Genomic DNA, 22,142 nt, shown 5'->3' with positions numbered 1-22,142 from the left:
CTTTACCCATGAAGTTTTCTGACAGTAGAAAATAATTTTTTGGATTCCAGAACCATGTGCCGTATATACTAACAGGTCTTTTTTTTTATTTATTTTTTTATTGTTCAAGTTTCCATTTTCTCTCCACCACTTTCCCCTACCCCACCCACGCCCACCTCCTACCTCAATCCTTCCCCACTTTAGCTTTGTCCATGGGTCCTTTATGCATGTTCCTTGACTTGACTCCTCCCCTTCTTTTCCCCATTATCCCCCACCCTCCTCCCCTCTCGTTACTGTCAGTTTGTTTTTTTCTTTCAATGTTGCTGGTTATATTTTTCTTGCTTGTTTTGTTGATTAGATTCCACTTATAAATGAAATCATGTGATATTTGTTTTTCACCGCCTGGCTTATTTCACTTAGCATAATGGTTTTACAATGCTCATTTATTAGCTAAATACAATGGGACCAATGAGGACTTTAAAAGTGGAGTTGTAGCCTCCTAGTTTGGGGAAGGATCTTAAAGATCACTTAACTCATTTGTTATTAGAGAAAACATTTCAAAAATGGGGTATGGTGAGGGTCAGTCCTTCACTAAATTAAATAGGATCCTCTCGGTTCCTGTAAGTTCTCCAAAGTCTTTAAAATAAACAAAGACAGGTTGTCCTTTCTTGACCCTACTGAAGAAGTAGGAAATAGGCCTTTGGGTCTATTCCTGTAAGAGGAGCTGAGCTGTCTAACCTCTGAGGCTGGGGACATGTACCATTTACCTTTAGCTTAAGTGATGCCAAAATTCATTGGAGCTCATAAGCTACTGTTGCTACAGAAGTCAATCAAGCAGATGTGATACTGACAGTCTTAGAAGAGATAATTTAATTATTTAAGATAAATTATCTGCATCAAATGAAGATTCTGGGGGAAATACACATTACACATTGTTTCCTTCTAACCTACGCTGAGTAACAAACACTGTGGTTTAAGGTACTGTAAGAAAGTTCTTTAGTTTTTGTTTTTTGGGGTTTTTTTTTAGTTTAGAAGTATAATAATCACAGGGATTTTTTAAATACATGAAACTGTTTTTTCAAGGTAAATAATTGGCTGAATTGTCTTCATAAGTAAAAACAAATCTTTAAAAAGGCTGACCCTGAAAGATTGATATAATTTTCCTTTCTCTCATATCATAATCTCAAATTACAAAATTCCATTTAAACTTCTATTTTCTTAGAAATAAATGAGAAGCTGGAAAGTGAAGCTAAAACACAGATAATTATGAACATTTTCTAGTAGTGCAAAAATGTACGCATATATACAATTTTTAAGTATTACAAGTATTTCAATAGATTTTTTGGAAAGTTCAACAGAAAGAAAATTTACTTAACCCTTAATCAAAATGCTCTCTGTATTTCCTTTGCTTTTTTTTAAATTATTTTTTTAATTTTTCACATACATTTTTCTCCATTTACACTCCACACTTTCCTCTGGCCCTCACTCCTTCCCCACCTTGGCTTCCTCCTTGTGCCCTTCACACCTGGTTCCCTGATCTGACCCTTCCCCTTCCCCTCCCCACTACCCTCTTCCCTTCCTCCCTTCCCTGTTAGTTTCTTCTTTCTTTCAATGTTGCTGGTCATAGTTTCCTTGCCTCCTTGCTTTGCTGATTAGGTTCCATTTATAGGTGAGATCAAGGGACATAAAGGAAAAAATAAACAAATGGGACTTCATCAAAATAAGAAGTTTCTGCACAGCTAAAGAAAACATCAGCAAAATGTAAAGGAAACCAACCATATGGGAAAATATATTTGCCAATGATTCCTCAGACAGGGGTTTATCTCCAAAATATATACAGAACTCACACGCTTTGCTCTTCTTGGTTCTGTACAGTTATAATGCAGCAGGCATAAGATTTTTTTTGTGAATTCCTGCCTTGTAAATCAATATTAGTGATGTTTCTTACTTTTGGTATCAAGGTGCTTAATAAAGATATCGTATCTTTTAGGGTTTTGTAGCATGTTGAGAAAATAATATATGCTTAAATGCTAAGAACAGTGTCTGCCGAATCCTGAGGGTTTTTTTGCGAAATCCAGGAGTTTTAAAAAGGCTTTTTAAAGTGGTAGATTAAACTTGGAATTAAAAGGTCACTAAAAGGTTCCAAGACATTGAGATTTTCAATTAAGTGTAACTCCCATCTGGAAGACATATGGATGGGAAAGAGAGAACTATTCTGATTCTCTGCATGAATATTCTTAGGAAATGATGCAGGGATATTTGAGGGGCAAGGCCCTTTAAGGTCAGAAATAACAACATAAAGGTCAGAGACACATTTATATATAATCTACATGATGTGTTCAATATTTTAAATTACTTGCCATTACTCAAAAACCAGTATTGTAATCTGGATTTCCTGCTTCTCTTGAAGATCTGGTCTCTGAGGGCCACATTTACTCATGGTGATTGCTAACAGTTGCTAGTGGCTATCCTCTTTGGGTAAGACACAAGCTTGCTATTTCACCAGTCTCCCTGGACCAGCTTCACTGATTTGTACTCCCTGACTGATCTGTTGGCTTGTGGGCTTGTGAACCTGGCTTGATATGTGGAAAAATCTGGCTGATGCTTCCCTGGCAATTTGGAAGCACTCATGTCCACGGATGGCTTCCCTGATTAGAAACCTTCTGTCTCCCACATCTGGGTGAGAAGTGTCTTGTCTTGAAAGTTTCTAGGAAAAGTTCTAGGAGGCTTTTAGTGGGACCGAAGGAACTGAGAGGCCTCCTTGGTATATAAGGAATGCCCAATAAAACTATGAGTAAGTCTTGGTCTCCAGAAATCTTTTATCGTCTTCATTTTCAAGTCAAGACTGGCCATTACACAAATTATAAAGTAGGTGAAGTTAATCTTTAGAATTTTCACTCTCTCTTTCCTCTCTCCAAGGGAGCTCATCCCTAACCAATCAGATGCCCTGTACACTAATATGACATTACTCTTAGCCTTCCAATGGCTTCTCATCACTTTAGTATAAAATCAAAAGCATACACCATGGCCAACAAGACCCTACATAATCTGACCCCTATCTGCCTTTCCAACTTTATTTGTTACCACTCTCCTCCTCCCTCAGTGTGCTCTAGCCACACTGACATTTTTGCTATTTCCTAAGAGGCCAAGCAGACTCCTGACAGGCTTTGCTCTTGCTATTCCCCACGCCTGGAAATTATTTCCCATAGGCAGGGATATGTCTGGTTTCCTCATTCCACTCAAATTTCACTTTCCCAGAGTGGTATTTACTGACAACTGACATAAATAGTCCATTCTTCCATCAATCCATCACTCTATATGTTTTTAAAAGTATTTTATTGATTGTACTATTACAGTTGCCCCAATTTTCTCCTTTTGCCCCCCACCAAGCATCCCTACTCCCCTCAGGCAACCCCCCCCCACCATTTTTCATGTCCATGGGTCATGCATGTAAGTCCTTTGTCTATTCCATTTCCTATATTGTATTTTACATTCCCATGGCTACTCTGTAACTACCTGTTTGTACTTCTTAATCCCCTCACCACTTCACCCAATTCCCCAAACCCCCTTCCCATCTGGTAACCACCAAAATGCTCTTGGTATCCATGATTCTGTTTCTACTCTTGTTTGCTTAGTTTGTTTTTAGATTCAATTGTTGATAGATATGTGTTCCTTGCCATTTTATTATTCATAGTTTTGATCCTTTTCTTTTCCTTATTTAGTATAAGGATGTTTTTTATTTTAAGTATATTTTATTGGTTATGATATTTCAGTTGTCACAATTTTTCCCCTTTATCCCCCTCCTCCCTGCACCTTCCCACCCTCCAGCATCACCCCCCCCCCAACCCTTAGTTCATGTCCATGACTTGTACATACAATTTCTTTGACTTCTCCATTTCCTATACTAAACCTCTCCATGTCTAGTTTTTGCCTACTTACTATGCTTTTTATTCCCTATATCTTTCCCCCCATTCTCTCTCTCACCCTCCCCACTGATAACCTTCCATGTGATCTCCATTTCTGTGTTTCTGTTCCTGTTCCAGTTGCTCAGTTTTTGTTTTTTAGTTTCAGCTGTTGATAGTTGTGAGTTTCTTGTCATTTTACTGTTCATAGTTTTTATCTCTTTCTATTTCTTAAATAAGTCCCTTTAACATTTCATATAATAAGGGCTTGGTGATGATGAACTCCTTTAACTTTTCCTTATCCAAGAAGCACTTTATCTGCCCTTCCATTCTAAATGATAGCTTTGCTGGACAGAGTAATCTTGGATGTAGGTCCTTGCCTTTCATGAATTTGAATACTTTTTTCCAGCCCCTTCTTGCCAGTAAGGTTTCTTTTGGAATCAGCTGATAGCCTTATGGTAACTCCTTTGTAGGTAACTCCTTTCCTCTTGCTGCTTTTAAGATTCTATCCTTATCTTTAATCTTCAATAACTTAATTATGATCTGTCTTGGGGTACTCCTCTTTGGATCTAACTTTTTGGGGACTGTCTGGGTTTCCTGTACTTCCTAGAAGTCCATTTCCTTCACCAGATTGGGGAAGTTTTCCTTCATTATTTGTTAAAAAAGTTTTCAATTTCTTGCTCTTCCTCTTCTCCTTCTGGCACCCCTATAATTTGGATGTTTAAAGTTGTCCCAGAGGTTCCTCAGCCTCTCTTCATTTTTTTAAATTCTTTTCTCTTCATTCTGTTCCAGTTGGATGTTTATTTCTTCCTTTTGTTGTTCCAAATCATTGATTTGAGTCTCAGTTTCCATCCCTTCATTATTGGTTCCCTGTATATTTTCCTTTATATCACTTTGTGTAACCTTCATTTCGTCCTTAATTTTTTGACCAAGCTCAAGAATTTCAATCAATTCTGTGAGCATCCTCATTACCAGTGTATTGAACTCTGCATCAGATAGGTTGTCTATCTCCTCATCACTTAGTCCTTTTTCTGGAGTTTTGACCTGTTTTTTCATTTGGGCCATATTTCTTTGTCTCAGCACACCTGTTATGTTGTAAGAGGCGAAGTGTTAGGTATTCACCAGGGTTGGGCAACCTTCTTTGCTGCATTGTGGTGCTGTATGTGTGGGAGGTGTCAGAGCGGGAGCAGTGCTGCTTGCTCAGCTCTCTCCCACTTTTCATCACTTCCATCATTTCCCACAAGTAGATTGTGCCCTTTCGGGTGCTCATTCACAGGTGGGTGGGTTTGTGTACATTCTAAGACCCTGTGAGTCTCTCCAATGGACTCTCCTTTGAGACTGTGAGTTTCTCCTGCCACAGCAACTCCTGCAGATTTTTACAGTCAGAGGTTTGGAGTCTTTAGTTTCCTATGCTAAAAGTTTCAGTGGTCTGTCTCTCTCCCACATTGTTCCTTTTGGCTTATCTATGGATGAATGTGGGATTGCCCTTGCCCCCCTCCCCTATCTGCTGCCTTGCCTTGCCTCACATCCTCTCTGCCCCAGGTGCCTATCTCCACCTGTATATTTTTCTTTATTTCACTTTGTATAGCCTTCACTTTTTCTTCCATTTTGCGACCATATTCAGCCATTTCTGTGAGCATGCTGATTACCAGTGTTTTGAGCTCTGAGTCTGATAGGTTGGCTATCTCTTCCTTGCTTAGTTCTATTTTTGGAGTTTGGATCTGTTCTTTCATTTGGGCCATATTTCTTTGTCTTGGTGCACCTGTTACATTGTAAGGTGTGGAGCCTTAGGTACTCACCAGGGTGGGGAAGCTCACATCACTGCACTGTGGTGCTGTATGCTGGGGAGAGGTCACAGAGGGAATAATGCCACTTGCTCGGCTCTTGCCAGCTTTCAGTTACTTTCCCTGCTACCTACAAGAAATTGGTTCCTTCTGGTTCTGATTCCTGGGGGGGTGGGTTTGTGTACATTCTAGGACCCTGTGGGTCTCTCCAACGAACACTCTGGTAAGGCTGGGAGTTTCTCCCACTGCCACAACCCCTACAGGTTTTTACAGCCAGAGGTTTCGAGGCTTTTTTTTCTTATGCTGGAACCCTGAGTTGTGTGGTCTGTCTCATGTCCCCTGTTGTTCCTCCCGGTTCATCCACACGCAAATGTGGGACCACTAGCTGCCCTCTCACCTGCCCATTCCACCAGCCACTGCCTCACCCTCCTGGTCCTCCAACTGCTGCCTTGCTGGGTGTCCTCTCTGCCCTGGCTGCCAATCTCTACCCCTCCTACCAGTCTGGATGAATGTTTCTTTAACACCTTGGTTGTTGGACTTCCATGAAGTTTGATTTTCTGTCAGTTCTAGTTGCATTTTGTTTTTAAATTGGTTGTTATCCTTCTTTGGTTGCACGAGGAAAGAAAGCATTTCTACCTATGCTCCATCTTGGCTGGAACTCCTGATCTTCTTTTTGTTAAATAAGTCCCTTTAATATTTCATATAATAATGGTTTGGTGATGATGAACTCCTTTAGTTTTTTCTTGTCTAGAAACTCTTTATCTCCCTTCCATTCTCAATGATAGCTTTGCTGGGTAGAGCAATCTTTTCTGTAGGTCCCTGCTTTCATGACTTTGAATATTTCTTGCCAATTCTTTCTACCTGCAAAGCTTCTTTTGAGAAATCAGCTGATAGTCTTATGGGAACTCCCCTGTAGGTAACTAATTTCTCTCTTGCTGCTTTTAAGATTCTCTATCTTTAACCTTTGGCATTTTGATTATGATTGTCTTGGTGTGGCCTTCTTTGGGTCCATCTTATTTGGGACTCTGTGCTTCCTGGACTTGTATGTCTACTTCCTTCTCCAAATAAGGGAAGTTTTCTTCCATTAGTTTTTCAAATAGATCTCCAATTTCTTTTTCTTTCTCTTCTCTTTTTGACATCCTTATAAGACAAATGTTGGAATGCTTAAAATTGTCCCTGAGACTCCTTAGATCATCTTCATTTTTTTATTTTTTCTTCTTGTGGCTCTTCTTGGTTGTTTTTGTTTCCTTATGTTCCATATCATTAATTGAGTCTCATCTTTATCCACTCTACTATTGATACCCTGTAAATTGTTCATTTCCATTATTACATCCTTAATTTCTTCTTGGCTGTGTGTGTGTGTGTGTGTTTGTGCATTGAAGTACTCACTGAGTTTCCTGAGCACCCTTATAACCAGTGTTTTGAATTCTTCATCTGATAGATTGTTCATCTCCATTTTGTTTAGTTCTTTTTCTGGAATTTTTATTTGTTCTTTCATTTGGGCCATGTTTCTTTGTCTCCACATTTTGGCAGCATCCCTATGTCTGTTTCTAAATATTAGGTAGAGCTGCTATGACTCTCTGTCTTTGTAGCATAGCCTACTGTAGTAGGTGTCTTATAGGGTCCAGTGGTACAACCTCTCCTGTCACCCAAACTGGGTACTCGAGGTATGCCCTTTGTGTGTACTGAATACACCCTCTTCTTATAGTTGAACCTTGATTGCTACTGGAAGGTCAATGGGAGGGATTTACCCAGGCCTGTCAGCTGCAAGCGCTGGCTGTGACCACTGACCACCAACCTCCGCTCTCCATGGAGGATCAGCTGTGTAAGAGCAGGGTGATGGTGCTCTGACGTGGTCTGTAGTTGTCCACTGGGTGCACAGGCTCTGGGGTTTCCCAGTTGTTGCAGGTGAAGGTCAGCTTCTACCTGTGTTCTGCCCAGGGCTACCTTGCATGAGCTATAAAGCAATCTGCAGATAGCTGCTTCTTGTGCTGGGCTTGGAGGTTCCCTGGCAGAGCCTAACTGTGATTCAAAGCTGGCTGCTGCTAATGCTGGGCCTGGGGCCACTTAGACAGAGGTAAGAGGGCAGGGGGTGGGTCCACAATCCGTGTGAGGCAGAGCCTCAGGTAAAAACCAAGGTAGGGCAAACAGTGTAAGCCAAGTTGATGGAATCTCAGATATGGCTCCAGCCTACCTGTTCTGTGGCTCTGTGGGCAAAGGGCTAAGAAAAGGGGCAATGGCTTCTGCCCACCTTTCTGTCTGAGAGAAAGCTGTCCCCCAGATCTTGCCCTTAAACCATATACTTCAGTTCCTCCTCAGAAACCACTCGTGTCTTTCAAGCTGCTACTCCCATGGTGCTGGAACTCAAAGGGAATGTGTCTGAGTAAGTTTGGCACAGGTCCTTTAAGATAAATTGCTAGGGAGTCCAGTAGTCTTTTTCACTAACTCAAAACCTGCTGGTTTTTGCAGCCAGAAGTTATCTTCCTGGCGCTGGAACCCTGGGCTGTGGGGCCTACTTTGGGGCTGGGACTCTTCCCTCCTGAGATATTCCTCCTGAATTTTTACCCACCACTAGTGGTTTGGGGACCTGCCCATTCCATGTCTCTGCATCTTTGTGTCTCTATATCTCCTATCCATCTGGATTCATGTGGTTTCTTTAGTGTCATAGTTGTTGCACTTCCATTCAACTTGATTTCTGATGGTTCTGGGTGATCATTGATTTGTAATTTAGTTGTAATTTTGATGTGCTTGTGTGAGGAGGCAAGCTGTGTTTACCTATGCATCCATCTTAACTAGAAATTTCATCACTCTCTATTCCCTAATTTTGCATTATTTCCATATCCCTTACCACTAGTCCAACACTCTAAGGGAAATCTTCACTTTTCACACTAGTGGAGGGCCATAAAAATGGCCATGCAAGCTGCGACCATGCAAAACATTCTTAATAATAAACGGAAAAATATTAAAATTGCTCCATTAATGACCATTAAAATTCTTGTCAAAACATTAAAAACTCTGTTATTGATGGTTATAAATGAATAAGAAAATGAAAAAATAAACTTTGTATAATGAGTACTTATTTATTACACTGTAGTTTAAAACATTAGGAATACTGAGAATTAAAATATTTTATTTCTTTATAAAAATATCAGTTGAGTGGACATTTCTTAAAAAAGATATATTGATTGTTAAAATGTAAGTGAAAAGATGTTAAACACCACTAATAATTGCAAAAATGCAAATCAAAACACAATGGGATGCCACTGCAAATCCATTAGGACAGCTATTATGAAAAGAAACAGATAATAGCAAGAATTGTTCAGGGTGTAGAGAAATTGGACCCATTGTGCATTGCTGATGAGTTATAAAATGGTGCATCCACTATGGAAGACTCTATGGCAGTTCCTCAAAAAATTTAACATAGAATTATTCTGTAATCCAACTACTTCACTTGCACTTCTAGGTATATACCCAAAAGAATTAAAATCAGGTACTTGAACAGATATTTGCACACTAATATTTACAGCACCATTATTTATAGTAGCTAAAAAGTGGAAAAAACCCAAATAGGATTTTAAAAAATATGATATATGGGGTGGGGAAAAAGTAGGTTTACAGTTGTGAGTACGTAAAACACGCAGTTTATTCTTGTATTATTATTTATCAATTATTGTATTATTTTCCATAAAACAACGGTAAGCCTAATTTTTCTCTACCCTGTACATACAATTTAATATTATTCAGCCTTAAAAAAGAAGTAGCTTTTAGAGAATGAATGAATATGGTCGAGGAGTGAGTGGAAGTCACACTGACCTCCTCCCAGGACCAAGCTGGAATCGCAACTAAATCCTGGAGAAATCACCTGGAAAACAATGGAACTATAGCAAGAGTGGAGCCTTGGAGCCTCGGACAGACAGTGGAATCGGCTTTTGCACATCCTAATGGTTGAGAAGTGAGGTAGAGGCTTGAGAGGGTGGGCTGGGTGCCCACGGGCACCAGCATCAGAGGGATATTGAAATGGCCAGTTGGATCCCCCTAAGAACAGGGTCTGAATCATAAGCAGGGACCTCTAGACTACAGCATCAGAACCTAAAAAGCACACAGACAAAAGACAACTGTGAAAGCATAGTGGTGTTCTCTGCCAGAGGCAGGCAGCTGGAGACACAAAGAGACATTTAAAGGGCCAATGCAAAAATTTGCAGTAGCAGCCACTTTCTTTGGTCCCTGGGCAGAGGCGATAGCAGAGTGGGCTAGACCCTGAGGAAAGATTGGTGAGGAAAGCTTTGGGGAGAGAACTGAGATGATGGCCAGCAGGGCCCCGATGATGACTCACTTCCCACTCTGCAGCTTCCATCTCGCTCAGGCATAAAGGAAACAATACCCCCGCGTTCAGGACACTCCACCCAGGAGTTGCACGTGGGCCTGGGTGCTGAGTGCAGAGCCACCGACAGAGACAGGAGATCCCTGGCTAAAGGGGACACAGAGCTGCCTAGAAACATGCTTAAGGAAAGACTGGAGACGGAAGTGTTGGGGAGAGAACTATGGGAGTACCCAGGGGGATCCCGGTGCTGACTCCTTCCCCATTCCACGGTCTCCATCTTGCTCAGGAAGACCACTCAAGTGAGTGGCAGCAGCCTGTAAGGACACGATAGCCCCACCCTCAGGAGGCACTGCCCCGCCCAGTGGTGCCTAAGCCTGACAACAGAGAGCAGAGTGAGTAGATTAACATTTGCAAGAGGCAGACACAGAGAGTACATTCCTGGAAGTCTCACACAGCCTAAGGTCAGAGAGGGTCAACAATTGACATTATCAGAGGCAAACCCAGAAAGAAAAGGAAAAGAAAAATGACCCGCCTACTACCATAGAAAGTCAATTCACAAAATCAGGAAATCGAGACTGATCAAATTAAGAAGCAGAAGCAAAAAGAAGAAGAAGAAGAACAGTCTGACTAATAATAGGAAGGAAAAGAAACACCCCCCCAAATGAGTAGAAAGGAGGAATCCCCACATAGAGAACTACTTGAAATAGAGACAAGTAAACTATAAGATACTGATTCAAAACAATGGTTCTAAGGAAGCTCAATGAGCTCAACGAACTCAAAGAGAACTATGAGAAACTACAGGGAAACTAACAGAAACTTATTGCAAACTATATCAACATGAAAAAGGAGAAAGAAACTATCAATAAGACACAAGAGGAAATGAAATACCATTTCTGAATGGAAGAACACAGGGGAAGGAACCAAAAGCACACTAGATGAACCAGAGAACTAAATCAACGAGCTGCAGGACAAGGTAGATACAAACTCCAAGAAAGAGCAACAAATGGAAACAGGACTAAAAAAAAATGAAGAGATGATTAGGGAAATGCAGGAAAACATGAAATGTAGTTATATCTGAATAATAGGTATACCAGAAGGAGAAGAGGAGGAAAGGATAGCGAACCTGTTTGAAAAATTAATGATGGAAAACTTCCCTAATTGGAGGAGAGAAAAAGTCACACAAGTCGAGGAAGCACAGAGGGCCCCATTCAAGAGGAACCCAATGAGGCCCACTCCAAGACACATCATCATTAAAATGGCAAATGTCAAAGACAGAGAATCCTAAAGGCAGTAGGGGAGAAAGAGGTAGTAACATACAAAGGAACCCCAATACAGCTAGCAGCCGACTTCTCAACAGAAACACTACAAGCCAGAATGGAATGGCAAGAAATATTCCAAGTAATGAAAAGAAAAGGCCTACAACCAAGACTGCTCTACCCAGCAAGGATCTCAATTAAAACGGAAGGTGAAATAAAGAGTTTCCCAGAAAGAAGACTAAAAGAATACATCTCCACCAAACCTGCACTCAAAATATACAAAAGGGTCTCCTTAAAGATTAAGAAAAAGTGAAAAAGAGAAGAACAAAGGTACAAAGGGAAAAAATGAATAAGTACCTATCAATAATAACTCTAAATGTAAATGCACTAAATGCCCAAATCAAAAGACACAGGATAGCTGAATGGATAAGAAAACATGACCCACACATATGCGGCCTACAAGAGACCCACCTCAGAATAAAGGACCTACAAAGACTGAAAGTAAAGGGATGGAAAAAAATGTTCCAAGCAAATAGACAGGAAAAAAAAAGCAGGGGTAGCAATACTTATATCAGACAAAATAGATTTCAAAACAAAGGCGATAAAAAGAGATCCAGAAGAACACTTTATAATACTCAAAGGAAGATTCTATCAACAACACATAAACACTGTAAACTTATATGCACTCAACATGGAAGCACTCAAATATATATGGAAAATCTTGGAGGACATCAAGAAAGATATAGACAGCAACACTTTGATAGCAGGGGATTTTAACAACGCACTGTCAAAAAAGGGTAGATCTTCCAAAAACACATAAACAAAGATATTGTGGAACTGATTGATGCATTAGATCACATGGTTTAACTGACATATATAGAACCTTTCATCCCAAAGAAGCAAAATACACATTCTTTTCAAATGCGCATGGAACTTTTTCAAAGATAGACTACATGATAGTATGCAAAACAAGCCTCAACAAATTCAAGAGAATTGAAATAATAACAAGCAATTTCTCAGACCACAAGGGCACAAAACTGGAAACCAACCTCAAGGAAAAACCTCAAAAAATTTCAAACTCATGGAAACTGAATAGCACACTACTAAACAATGAATGGGTCAATAATGAGATAAGAGAAGAAACCAAAAAGTTTCTGGAAACAAATGAAAATGAACACACAAGAGTCCAAAACCTGTGGGACACAGCAAAGGCAGTCCTGAGAGGGAAGTTCATAGCAACACAGGCCTACCTACAAAAGATAGAAACATTTCAAATAAATGACCTAACATTACAACGTCAAGAACTGGAGAAAGAACAACAAATAAATCACAGAGCAAGTAGATGGAAGGAAAAAATAAAGATCAGAGCAGAACTGAATGACATAGAGACGAAAAGAACAATTCAAAGGATCAAGCAATCCAGGAGCTGGTTCTTTGAAAAGATAAACAAAATCGACAATACTTTAAGCAGACTCATCAAGAAAAAAAGGGAGAGGACCCAAATTAATAATATCAGAAATGAAAGAGGAAAATAACAACTGATACCACAGAAATACAAAGGGTTGTAAGAAATTATTATGAGCAATTATATACCAAGAAATTCAAAAACCTTGATGAAATGAACAAATTTCTAGAAAACTGTAATCTTCTAACACTGAATGAAGAAGAAGCAGAAAGGCTGAACAGACTGATAACATCTGGGAAAATTGAGGCAGTGATCAAAAAACTCCTGGCACACAAAAGCCCTGGTCTGAACAGTTTCACAGAAGAATTTTACAAAACATTTAAGGAAGAGCTAACCCCTGTCCTTCTCAGACTATTCCAAAAAATCGAAGAGGAGAGAAGACTCCCAGACTCTTTCTATGAGGCCAGCATCACCCTGATCCCAAAACCAGATAATGACACTACAAAGAAAGAAAACTACAGGCCAATATTGCTGATGAACATAGACACTAAAATCCTCAACAAAATATTGGCAAACCGTATCGAGCAACACATTAAAAAGATCATCCACCATGATCAAGTGGGATTCACCCCAGGGAAAAAGGATGGTTCAATATACGCAAATCAATAAATGTACTACATCACATAAACAAAAGGAAAGACAAAAACCACAGGTTCATCTTGATAGATGTGGAAAAGCATTCAATAAGGTCCAGCACCCATTATGATCAAAACATTCAGCAAAATGGGAATAAAAGCAGCATTCCTCAACATAATAAGAAGCACATATGAAAAACCTACAGCCAACATCATATTCAACTGGCAAAAACTAAAAGCTTTCCCACTAATATGGGAACAAGACAAGGATGTCTCCTTTCACCACTTCTATTCAACATAGTATTGGGAGTCCTAGCCACCACTGTCAGACAAGAAAAAGAAATAAAAGGCATCCAAATAGGAAAGGAGGAAGTAAAACTATCATTATTTGCAGGTGGCATGAGAGTGTACATAGAAAAACCCTATTGACTGCACCAAAAAACTACTCAACCTAATAAGTGAATTTGGCAAAACAGCAGGATATAAAGTCAATATTCAGAAATTGAAGGCATTTTTATACACCAGCAATGAAATAGCAAAAGCAGAAATCAGAAAATAGATACCATTTGCTATAGGAACAAGAAAAATAAAGTAGCTAGGAATAAACTTAACCAAGGAGGTAAAAGACCTCTATGCAGAAAATTATATAACACTGAAGAAAGAAATTAAGGAAGACACAAATCAATGGAAGCATATACCATGCTCATGGATGGGAAGATTAACATCATCAAAATGTCCATAGTACCCAAAGAAATTCAGATTCAACACAATCCCTGTTAAAATACCAATGACGTATTTCACAGATATAGAACAGACATTTCAAAAATTTATATGGAAGCATAAATGACCCCAAAGAGCCGCAGCAATTTTGGGAAAGCAAAACAAAGTTGAAGGGATCACAATCCCAGACATCAAATTATAATTCAAGGCCACTGTAATCAAAACAATCTGGTACTGACATAAGAACAGACACATATATCAGTGGAATAAAATAGAAAGCACAGAAATAAACCCATGTCTCTATGGTCAATTAATATTTGACAGAGGGGGCAGAAGCATACATTGGAGTAAAAATAACCTCTTCAACACTGTTGTTGGGAATGTCGGACAGCTGCATGCAAAAAATTGAAATTTGATTCCCAACTGATAGCATACACAAAAATAAACTCAAAATGTATAAAAAACTTAAATTTAAATCACAACACCATAAAAATCCTACAGGGGAACATTGGCAGGAAACTCTCAGATATCCCACGCAGCAATATTTTCACCGATATGTCCCCTAAAGCAAGGAACATATAGGAAAGAATAAATAGGTGGGACCTCATCAAAATAAGAAGCTTCTGCATGGCTAAAGAAAACATCAGTATAATGAAAAGGGAACCAACCGTATGGGAAAATAAATTTGCCAATGATACATCAGATAGAGGTTTCATCTCCAAAATATGTAAAGAACTCATGCAACTTCACTCCAAGAAGACAAACAGTCCTATTAAAAAGTGGGCAAAGGACTTAAACAGACACTTCTCCAAGGAAGAGATACAGAGGGCCCAGAGACATATGAAATGATGCTCAGCATTACTAGCCATCAGAGAAATGCAAATTAAATCTACAATGAGATATCACTTCACACCAATCAGAATGGCCATCATAAACAGATCAAGAAACAACAGGTTCTGGCGAGGCTGTGGAGAAAGGGGAACCCTAGTACACTCTTGGTAGGAATGCAGACTGTTTCACCCACTGTGGAAACCAGTTTGGAATTTCCTCACAAAGCTAAAAATGGAACTGCCTTTTGACTCAGCAATTTCACTGCTGGGATTATAGCCTGCAAATCCCAATACACCAATTCAAAAGAACCTATGCACCCCAATGTTCATAGCAGTACAATTTACAATAGCCAAGTGTTGGAAGCAACCTAAATGCCCATCACTAAATGAGTGGATCAAAAACTATGGTACATTTACACAATGGAATACTACACAGCAGAAAGAAAAAAAAGAGAGAGAGAGGAAGGGAGAGAAAAAGAAAGAAGAAAGAAAGAAGAAAGAAAGAGAGAGAGAGAAAGAGGAAGGAAGGAATAAGGAAGGAAGGAAGGAAGGAAGGAAGGAAGGAAGGAAGGAAGGAAGGAAGGAAGGAAGGAAGGAAGGAAGGAGAAAGAAAGAAAGAAAGAAAGAAAGAAAGAAAGAAAGAAAGAAAGAAAGAAAGAAAGAAAGAAAGAAAGAAAGAAAGGAAGGAAGGAAGGAAGGAAAGAAAGAAAGAAAGAAAGAAAGAAAGAAAGAAAGAAAGAAAGAAAGAAAGAAAGAAAGAAAGAAAGAAAGAAAGAAAGAAAGAAAGAAAGAAAGAAAGAAAGGAAAGAAAGAAAGAAAAAAGAGAGAGAGAGGAAGGGAGAGAAAAAGAAAGAAGAAAGAAAGAGAGAGAGAGAAAGAGGAAGGAAGGAAGAAGGAAGGAAGGAAGGAAGGAAGGAAGGAAGGAAGGAAGGGAAAGAAAGAAAGAAAGAAAGAAAGAAAGAAAGAAAGAAAGAAAGAGAAAGGAAGGAAGGAAGGAAGGAAGGAAAGAAAGAAAGAAAGAAAGAAAGAAAGAAAGAAAGAAAGAAAGAAAGAAAGAAAGAAAGAAAGAAAGAAAAGAAAGAAAGAAAGAAAGAAAGAAAGAAAGAAAGAAAGAAAGAAAGAAAGAAAGAAAGAAAGAAAGAAAGAAAGAAAGAAAGAAAGAAAGAAAGAAAGAAAGAAAGAAAGAAAGAAAGAAAGAAAGAAAGAAAGAAAGAAAGAAAGAAAGAAAGAAAGAAAGAAAGAAAGAAAGAAAGAAAGAAAGAAAGAAAGAAAGAAAGAAAGAAAGAAAGAAAGAAAGAAAGAAAGAAAGAAAGAAAGAAAGAAAGAAAGAAAGAAAGAAAGAAAGAAAGAAAGAAAGAAAGAAAGAAAGAAAGAAAGAAAGAAAGAAAGAAAGAAAGAAAGAAAGAAAGAAAGAAAGAAAGAAAGAAAGAAAGAAAGAAAAAGAAAGGAAGAAAGAAAGAAAAAGAAAGGAAGAAAGAAAGGAAGGAAGGAAGGAAAGAGGAAGGGAGGAAGGAAGAAAGAGAAAAGAGCTACTACCCTTCATGACAGCATGGATGGAACTAGAGAGCATTATGCTAAGTGAAATAAGCCAAGGAGTGAAAGACAAATACCATATGATCTCACCTATAAGTGGAAGCTAATCAACAAAGCAAACAAGCAAGGAAAATATAACCAACAACATTGAAAGAAAAAAAAAAGACAACAGAGTCAAGAGGGAAGGGGAGGTTCAAATCAAGGAATTTGTATAAAGGACCCATGGGCAGAGCCAGGGTGGGGAGGGATTGAGGGAGGGAGGTGGTGGATGGGAACAGGGGAAAATGGTGGCGGGAAGGTAGAGACAAATGTATTTGAATATAAAATAAAAAAAATTAAAAAAAAAGAAATGCACTCTTAAAATATCAAAAAGTAGAACCCAATACTTTTTAGCATATATTGTTTTATGTCTTGTTAGAACTTGATATACCCATGAGTTCTAAATTAAACTTAAAGAATTGCTAATAAAAAAATAAAAATAAAAATAAAATAAAATAAAAATTTTTTAAAAACTATTATTAATATAATATTACTGTCTTACTACAGACATACAGACATCATTTTCCCAATTGTCTTAATAATATTCTTTATAATAAAAAAATCCCAAAGCTCAATGCAGAAAGAAAAAAAGACTCTCCTAATATGTAAAAAGAAAGAGAAACATTCTATTTCTTTTTATCTTATTCCTTGAAATTTATTTGTTGATGAAGTCAAGCCAAAATGTTTTAAAACCTTCCTTATGAATTCAATAATCTGTTATTTAAAACTTGGATTTTCTCAAAATATGAAAATCTATTTTAATAATTAAATTCCTGTTTGTATTAAAGGCAGTACCATAACAGTAAAAAAAAAAAAATGTAAATTCTGACACATGCTACATTAATGAATCTTAAAGACAGGCTAAGAGAAAAAGAAACAGCAACAAAAGGAGAAATATTGTAATTCCAGTACTTACCTAGAATTGTCAAATTCATAGATACGAAAAGTAGAATAGTGGTTTACAGGACCTGGGGAAGTAGGTACAGGGATTTTGTGTTTAATGGGTAGAGTCTTAGTATGGGATAATGAAAAAGTTCTGCAGATGGATGGTGGTGGTTACAGAACAGTGTAAATGTACTTAATGACACTTAACTGTACATTTAAAATGGTTAAAATGCTAAATTTTATGTTATATATATTTTGCCACAATTAAGAAAAACTTATGAAGGGAAGTTTGAGTAGTGATTTCTTCTTCTCATTTTAAAATGTACAACATGGAGAGAACATTATTTACATCCCTTGATGAAAGGTCATAGTCCTAATTGTATCAGCTTCCAACATTTTGTCCTTTGTGCTTTTAATATTATTAAAAATCTCTGAGAGTTCTTTTTATGTGAAGTTTTTCACTAGTGTGGCTTCCTCTGTGACATCATCATCCTTTTCATCACATGTGACAATCACTTTCTTCATTTATGCCCATAAATTTGCCTTCACTAAGTTCCTCTGGCTGCAAATCTAGAGCCCCTCAAACAGTAAACAGTGTTTCTCCATTCCCACAGTCAGCTATTCCTTCTATATCTCCATCTACCTTTGAGTAAAAATCTGTAAATTTACTTATACAGTGCAATAAAAGTTCTTGACATGCTGCATGCATACTACTTGCTGCATGCTTGAATATTTTCAATTGCATGATTTTTGTCTTATTTTTTCAAAAGTCAGCTAAAAAATTGCATTAAATTCCCCCCTCCAGTTGTAGCATCAATAGCTGTTTGAAATTCCACCTAATAAGCTTTAAAATTTGAAATAATTTCATGCCCCATTGGATGGACTAATGAATTTGTGTTTGGTAGTAAAAAGTAAATTTTTACATTTCCATTCAAGAGAATTAGAGTGACATGCAGCATTATTCAACAGTAGCAGTGCTTTAAAAGTTAAATTACTTTGTCTGCAGTATCTATCACTGGAAGACAAGGAGGCAACACACTATATACTTTGCTGTCCTTGTATGAACTGAACAACAGATGAGCAGTGACCAATCACTGACTGACTGAAAAGAAGGGATGTGATTGCTCACTGATCATAACATGAATTTGTCACTTACATAGTTAGTAATTTGTGAACTAAAGGGCTAGTAGTGAAATTTGTACTTTATACAATCACTCAGAATTCATATATGGTGGTGACTGAAATTTGAACTGTGCTATTGGGGGACTGTTCCTAACTAAACAATGATAACTAAAATTCACGCATATCATAACAATGCAAAGTAAGGACTATCTGTATTATATATCTATTTATTTGTTTGTTATGTTTCCCTCACTAGAATATAAGATACATGAGGTGGAAACTTAGGCTATTTTGTTTACAGTTATATTCTCAATGCCTAGAACAAAGCCATAGTAGGGGCTCGATGAATACTTGTAGAAAAGAGGGGAAAGAAAGAGAATGGGAAAAAAGAGGAAGGGGAGAGGGTGGTACGATCATTGAGTTAGATCAACTGTCATGTGCAAATGGTGCTCAGTGAAGTAAAACAACTTTCCTAAAGGCACACAGTTCTCCAAGGATCTGATCTGGGACCTGACATGTACTACTTAACCTACATTGTTCCTCTTGCTCTCTTCTTTCTTCTCCTTTCAAAATCTTCTTTCAGGTTATGCATTTACATGAAGATGTGGCTAACAACATTGTACGACCTATAGTCACTTGACCTCTGAGGAATGATTAGAGCCTTACCTCAGAAGACCATAGCCCTGTGGTGGGAGGTGACATTAGGATTTTCCCAGACTCCCTACTATCAGACCACATAGGCTACTAATTCTTAGATATTTTTCAAACTATTTGCATTTTCTTTCCTAAATGACCTAGTGTGGTGCTACAACCAGAGTGTACAGGATGCTGGGGATTTTTCTCTGAGTATCTCACTCCCCTGAAATTGTTTCTAATTTACTCATGGAGCTCCAGTGTTCCAGAGCAGATGGGGCAGCCTGGCCAACTCCAAGGGGAACAGACTGACAGATGAAAAACTTCTGTTTCTGTGACTAAGGGTTTAGTCAGCTACCTGGTTTAAGATGTACTATTTGTCAGAAAGTAGATTTGGAGGAAATATCATGCATTCTGGCTAACGTAATGGTTTTCATTGCATTTTTTACTCATGAAATTTAAAAAAACACAAGGTGTCAATTTAACCTTGTGGTTGAGGTTATGAAGGAGAAAGGAAGTTTAAATTTCTCAGGGAGACCATCCACTTACTGAGAGTTTTAGAGCATTCCAGACTCCTGTGTCAATTAAAGCATATTGGACATCAATAAAGTAGCAAAAGGGCAAACAGTGATCTGTTTGGAGATCCCATCTTGTCCCTTCTATTTTTGCTTGTTCTCTTGCTCTTCCTCTTCCCCTTATTCCCTACTTCTTTCTTTTCCTTCTTTCCTTCCTTCCTTTCTTTCTCTTTCTTTTTCTCCTTTCCTTTCTCCCTTCTTTCTCTCTCTCTCCCCCCACTTCCTTCCTTCCATCTGTGGAAAAAGCAGCTGTTCTTCATAAGTATTGCTTTTTCACAGTGGCTTGTCACCAGAACACAGGTGTCATGAAAATCACCACTAAATCTAACCCAAAATGGAAAAGGAAAAGACTCATATCAATGTTGTCATTGGATGTATAATTTTCAGCAAGTCTATCACTACTGGCCATCTGATCTGCAAATGTGGTGGGATTGACAAAAGAACCATTGGAAGGTTTGAGAAGGAGGCTCCTTAAAGTATGCCTAGGTATTCAATAAACTGAAAGTTGAATGTGAGTGTGGTATCTCCCTGTGGAAATTCAAGACAAGCAAGTATTATGTGACCGTTATTGGTGCCCCAGGACACACATATTTTATCAAAAACATGATTACTGGCACATCTCGGGCTGACTGTGCTGTCTGGATTGTTGCTGCTAGTATTGGTGAGTTTGAAGCAGGTATCTCCAAGAATGGCCAGACCCATTAGCATGCCCTTCTGGCTTACGCACTGGGTGTGAAACAGCTAATTGTTGGTGTTAACAAAATTAATTCCACTGAGCCATCTCTCAGCCAGAAGAGATATGAGGAAATTGTTAAAGAAGTCATCGCCTATATTAAGAAAATTAGCTACAAGCCTGACACAGTAGCTTTTGTGCCAATTTCTGGTTGGAATGGTGACAACATGCTGGAGCCATGTGCTAACATGTCTTAGTTCAAGGGATAGAAAGTCACCCATAAAGATGGTAATGCTAGTGGAACCACACTGCTTGAAGCTCTGGATTTCATCCTGCCACCAACTCATCCACCTGAGAAGCCCTGCATCTGCCCGTCCGGGATGTCTACAAAATTGGTGGTACTGATGCTTTCCCTGTGGGCCAAGTAGAGACTTGTGTTCTCAAACCCTACATGGTAGTCACCTCCACTCCAATCAACATTACAACCCAAGTAAACTCTATTGAAATGCACCATAATACTTTGAATGAAGTTCTTCCTGGCGACAATGTGGGCTTCAATGTCAAGAATGTGTCTGTCGAAGATGTTTTTCATGGCAATGTGGTTGGTGACAGCACAACTGACCCACCAATGAAAGCAGGTGGCCTCACAGTTCAGGTGATTATCCTGAACCATCCGGGCCAAACCAATGCTGAATATGCACCTGTGCTGGATTGTCACATAGTTCATATTGCTTGCAAATTTGCTGAGCTAAAGGAGAAGACTGATTGTAATTCTGGGAAAAATCTGAAAGAAGGCCCAAGGTTTTAAATCTAGTGATAATGCCATTGTCAATGTGGGTCCTGGCAAGCCCATGTGTGTTGAGAGTTCCTCTGACTATCCTCCTCTGGGCTGCTTTGCTGTTTGTGATATGATACAGACACTTGCTGTGGGTGTCATCAGAACAGTAGAAAAGAACGCAGGTGGATCTAACAAAGTCAGCAAGTTTGCCCAGAAAGCTCAGAAATCTAAATGAACATTACTCTCAATATCACCACCCCAGTCTTAAACAGTGGTAAAGGAACAGTCTCAGAACTCTTTCTCTCAATTAGCCATTTAAGTTTAACAGTAAAATATTGGTAAATGATTACAATGCATCATAAAACTTTCAGAAAGTAAGGAGTATGTTTTTGTGGATGATTTGATTTTTTGTGTGTGTGGCAGTTTTTAAGTTTTTAGTTTTTCAAATCAGTTTTTCTTTTAATAGAAACAACTTGACCAAATATCTGTCACAGAATTTAGAGGCCCACTGTAACAAAGGTTAAGGTGAAAAAAATTACTTGAGTATTTCATTGAAAATGACCTTAGCTGCGCGACCCCAAAGAGGCAGGATCAGGGAGTGCATGAACCAGACTGCCTGCGATTGAAACACAGTCCGCACAGGGGTGGATCCTTGGCCGAAGGGGTCAGAGAACTGCCTGGAGGCCCCAGAGGAGAGTCTGGAAATGGAGGCATTGGGGAAAGAATTGGAGGAGGAACCAGGGTGCCCCGACTACCTCCCCTTTCCGTAGTCTCCATTGTGGGCTGGAAAGGCGCACCCCCAAACAGGCAGAAGAGGGGCGCGCAGGAAAAAGACTGCCAGCGATTGAAACACAGGCCGCACAGGTGGTGGATCCTTGGCCGAAGGGGTCACAGAACTGCGCAGAGACCCCTGAGGAGAGACTAGAAACGGAGGCATTGGGGAAAGAACGGGAAGAGGAACCGGGGAGTCCCAACTCATTCTCCTTGCCGTAGTCTCCATTGCGCAGGAAGAGGCCACACCACCAAAGAGCCAAAAGCCGAAAAGTGCACATAGGCACCCCAAAAACACCCA

General features: G+C 39.0%; 1 pseudogene; it reads left to right on the top strand.

Moving 5' to 3' along the window:
• Window positions 1-19,953: 19,953 nt before the first annotated feature.
• Window positions 19,954-21,305, top strand: LOC129065144 (elongation factor 1-alpha 1-like; annotated as a pseudogene).
• Window positions 21,306-22,142: the final 837 nt, after the last annotated feature.

The sequence above is a fragment of the Pteronotus mesoamericanus genome, unplaced genomic scaffold, assembly GCF_021234165.1.
Source record: "Pteronotus mesoamericanus isolate MK-2021 breed Mesoamerican mustached bat unplaced genomic scaffold, CSHL_Meso_final contig_173, whole genome shotgun sequence".
Taxonomy (NCBI): domain Eukaryota; kingdom Metazoa; phylum Chordata; class Mammalia; order Chiroptera; family Mormoopidae; genus Pteronotus; species Pteronotus mesoamericanus.
The sequence above is the reverse complement of the archived record's forward strand: the minus strand, read 5'-3'. Positions and strand labels throughout refer to the sequence as shown.